The sequence below is a fragment of the Apodemus sylvaticus genome, chromosome 7, assembly GCF_947179515.1.
Source record: "Apodemus sylvaticus chromosome 7, mApoSyl1.1, whole genome shotgun sequence".
NCBI classification, from domain to species: domain Eukaryota; kingdom Metazoa; phylum Chordata; class Mammalia; order Rodentia; family Muridae; genus Apodemus; species Apodemus sylvaticus.
The window spans coordinates 91,575,415-91,580,108 of record NC_067478.1 but is presented as its reverse complement, the minus strand read 5'-3'; the positions used below and the strand labels follow the sequence as shown (position 1 = coordinate 91,580,108).

General features: G+C 35.8%; 1 pseudogene; it reads left to right on the top strand.

Moving 5' to 3' along the window:
• The first annotated feature begins 469 nt into the window (after window positions 1-469).
• Window positions 470-1,384, top strand: LOC127689762 (olfactory receptor 147-like; annotated as a pseudogene).
• Window positions 1,385-4,694: the final 3,310 nt, after the last annotated feature.

Here is a 4,694-nt window from a genome sequence, read left to right as displayed (position 1 = left end):
TTTCAACTGATAGTTTCATAGTGTTTAGTTGTATGTGCTATGGAATCCTCACACACAGTGAGGGATGAATCAGTATGGCTGATGTCCTTCCAGAAGTCATTGTTTATGTACATTACAGAAGAACTAGGATGTCTAATGGAAGAAAAGAGAAGGAGATAAAGGACCAGATTGAAGAGTGTGTTTTGCCAACTACATCACAGCAACTAAGATTGTAAATGGATAAGAGTGCTAGTCAGGCATACTACTTCAATAGGTTGATGCAAGGATAAAAGTATACTATTGGAGTATCCACGTTATTAGGATAAGAATGGATTGACCCACAGTTTCACTCATGGGAGAGTATAATAATCAGAAGACAATACATGTCTTTTTTCCATTGTGATAAATTCAGCTGATGTTAACATCTTGGGGCAGAACTGGTTCATTCAATAATACATTTTTCTTTGCTTCTGAATTTTCAATGATAAGCATGCTGACTGGACGTGGTTCCTCTGTGACATAATTTGTCCTTCCTGGTTTGACAGATAGTCCACAGCTCCAGCTACCCCCCTTTTATCTGTTTCTAACAATCTACATAGCCACAGTTGTAGGAAACATTGATGTGATCACCTAATTGGCAATCCTCAACTTCACACAACCATGTACAATTTCTTCTTTAACATCTTTTTCATTGATCTGTTACTCTTCCCCCTTCAGCTGCAGAATGCTAATGAACTTTGTCTCTGAGAAGAATTTCATCTCCTATGAGGGGTGCATGACTCAGCTCTTTTATATCATCTCTGAGTGCTACATGTTGACCTCAATGGCCTATGATCACTATGTGGCTATTGGTAATACACTGCTGTATAAGGTCACCATGTCCCCTCAGTCTGTTCTGTAAAATCTTTTGCTGCTTATTGTATGGGGTTTTCTGGATCCTCTGCCCATACAATCTGTATGCTCAGACTGACCTTCTGCAATGCCAGTATCATTAACCTGTGTGACATTCTCCCTCTCCTCCAAATATCTTGCACCAGCACCTGCATCAGCGAGGTCGTGGTTCTCATAGCTGTGGTATTAACATCACAGTCCCCAGCTTTACCATCCTCCTTTCCTATGTTTTCATCCTTGCCAAAGGAACATCAAATACACACAAGGAAGATGAGAAGCCTTCAGCACCTGTAGCTCTAACATCATTGTAATTTCTCTTTTCTTTGCATCAGCATTCATGTATCTTAAATACTCTTCTGGATCTACGGAAGAAGGAAAAATATCTTCAGTTTCCCACACTAATGCTGGGCCCATGCTCAACCCTCTGATCTATAGTTTCAGGAACAAAGATGTCAAAATGGCATTAAGGGAATCATTGATTAAGTTTTGGAGAAAAGTCAGATTTTATTTGTAATCAATAATCCTGTAAGAAATTGAAGGATCTAAATTTTTGTTGTTATTTTCAGTGAAGATCTTTTAATGTCTGTGTGTAGGTTGGTAAACTATCTTCATAAAATATGGGTAATTTCATTTTGTTTCTGTAACTCCAACATACCTAATAGCTTGTCCAAATGATAAAATTGATAATAAAATGATAATTGATTGATAATGTATACAATTGATACAAGAAATACGCGATTTTTATCATTGTTCCATACATTGTTTTCTAGGCTATTTCTCACATCAAAGAAAAGTAAATTTTATGTTATAAAACACTGAAGCCTTTCACATCTGAAGATAAAACTGACAAATAATACATGCTTTCTCATTTTGTAATAGAATCAGAATTATCAGAAATATAGGGAACTTGTAGAAGACCTAAAGAAGAAGATAGATCCTGTATACGGTTTCAATCTGGGAAATTATATTTGAGTCCAATACACAACATAGTGTCACTGGTTAATGATTTTTTTAATTATAAAATACTAAATTTTACATTTCACGCTACAAAGAAGTAGCAATTATGTCAGATGATGAATACTTCATTTTATTCTATTTAGTTAGTAAACAGTGGATAGCTAATGTTTATCATTGCTTCTCATAAACCACATACATAAAATTTTATTTTAAACTACAAATAAAATCAGGAAAATTGATAACTGGTTTATATAAGTTCTAATTATGGTTGATCAAGTTATTAACACCTAAGTATAAGACCCGAATTATTGTGCTTCAGAACAATTTTGTATTTACATTAGTATATATGTGTGTGTTTGTGTGAGTGTACACATGCACATAATATATATATACATATATGTACATGTATATATGTGTGTGTATACATGTATATGCATATATATACACATACATATATATATATATACATACATATATGTATGTATATATATATATATATAAAACTTCAAGTGGTATTTAATATAAACCAAAATGAATAGTATCTTCTGGAATTTTTCAATCTCAGATGAACTTTATACATATTAATAGTGTGTAAATATATTTGTAGACTACAGATCAGTATCCAGCTGTTACTTGCATTTGCCCTTTTGCTTTCGTTTGATTACTTGTAAGCAGCCATTCTGAATGTGATGAGATGAAATATCAAAGATGTTTAATTTACATTAATTTACATTTTCATTTGTGTCTACCTTTCCTTTCTTTTGTTTTCCATCAACATCCTATGCTATAATAATTTTTAAATGTTGAAAATTTTAAAAAATCCACAAATATACAAGCATAAATCAAACTCACATGTGATTACATTTTCACTACTTTCATTAGTATATAGATACTACATTTACATATTATAATTTGTTTGTTTTTTAACCACTTAATAACAAGTATTTACTTGAAAAAATAATCATCTTGTTACTTAATTATGAATTACCAAGTAGAGCAGCCCATCAGAATTTTCTAGTAATTGTTATTAAGTTGAGTTGCAACACCATATATTTTATTTTTCTTGCTTTTTTTTTTTCTGGGAAGGAAAGGGTTTATTCCATCTTACAACTTGGAGTGCATCATCCAGGGCAGTCGGGGCAGAAATTCAAGGCAAGATCCTGAAAGCAGGAACTGAAGCAGAGGAAGCCATGGAAAAGGGCTGTTTACTGGTTTGTTTCTCATGACTGGTTCGGTCTGCTTTCTTTTTTTTTTTTTTTTTTTTTTTCGATAGAATTTATTTATATTTCAAATGATTTCCCTTTTCTAGCCCCCCCACTCCCCGAAAGTCCCGTAAGCCCCCTTCTCTTCCCCTGTCCTCCCACCCACCCCTTTTCACTTCCCCATTCTGGTTTTGCTGAATACTGTTTCACTTAGTCTTTCCAGAACCAGGGGCCACTCCTCCTTTCTTCTTGTACCTCATTTGATGTGTGGATTATGTTTTGGGTATTCCAGTTTTCTAGGTTAATATCCACTTATTAGTGAGTGCATACCATGATTCACCTTTTGAGTCTGGGTTACCTCACTTAGTATGATATTCTCTAGCTCCATCCATTTGCCTAAGAATTTCATGAATTCATTGTTTCTAATGGCTGAATAGTAGTACTCCATTGTGTAGATACCACATTTTTGCATCCACTCTTCTGTTGAGGGATACCTGGGTTCTTTCCAGCATCTGGCTATTATAAATAGGGCTGCTATGAACATAGTAGAACATGTATCCTTATTACATGGTGGGGAGTCTTCTGGGTATATGCCCAGGAGTGGTATAGCAGGATCTTCTGGAAGTGAGGTGCCCAGTTTTCGGAGGAACCGCCAGACTGATTTCCAGAGTGGTTGTATCAATTTTCAATCCCACTAGCGGTGGAGGAGTGTTCCTCTTTCTCCACACCCTCTCAAACACCTGCTCTCTCCTGAATTTTTAATCTTAGCCATTCTGACTGGTGTAAGATGAAATCTTAGGGTTGTTTTGATTTGCATTTCCCTAATGACTAATGAAGTTGAGCATTTTTAAGATGCTTCTCCGCCATCCGAAGTTCTTCAGGTGAGAATTCTTTGTTTAACTCTGTACCCCATTTTTTAATAGGGTTGTTTGGTTTTCTGGAGTCTAACTTCTTGAGTTCTTTATATATATTGGATATTAGCCCTCTATCTGATGTAGGATTGGTGAAGATCTTTTCCCAATTTGTTGGTTGCCGATTTGTCCTCTTGATGGTGTCCTTTGCCTTACAGAAACTTTGTAATTTTATGAGGTCCCATTTGTCAATTCTTGCTCTTAGAGCATACGCTATTGGTGTTCTGTTCAGAAACTTTCTCCCTGTACCGATGTCCTCAAGGGTCTTCCCCAGTTTCTTTTCTATTAGCTTCAGAGTGTCTGGCTTTATGTGGAGGTCCTTGATCCATTTGGATTTGAGCTTAGTACAAGGAGACAAGGATGGATCAATTCGCATTCTTCTGCATGCTGACCTCCAGTTGAACCAGCACCATTTGTTGAAAAGGCTATCTTTTTTCCATTGGATGTTTTCAGCCTCTTTGTCGAGGATCAAGTGGCCATAGGTGTGTGGGTTCATTTCTGGATCTTTAATCCTGTTCCATTGATCCTCCTGCCTGTCACTCTACCAATACCATGCAGTTTTTACCATTATTGCTCTGTAGTATTGCTTGAGGTCAGGGATACTGATTCCCCCAGATTTTCTTTTGTTGCTGAGAATAGTTTTAGCTATCCTGGGTTTTTTGTTGTTCCAGATGAATTTGATAATTGCTCTTTCTAACTCTGTGAAGAATTGAGTTGGGATTTTGATGGGTATTGCATTGAATCTGTATAGTGC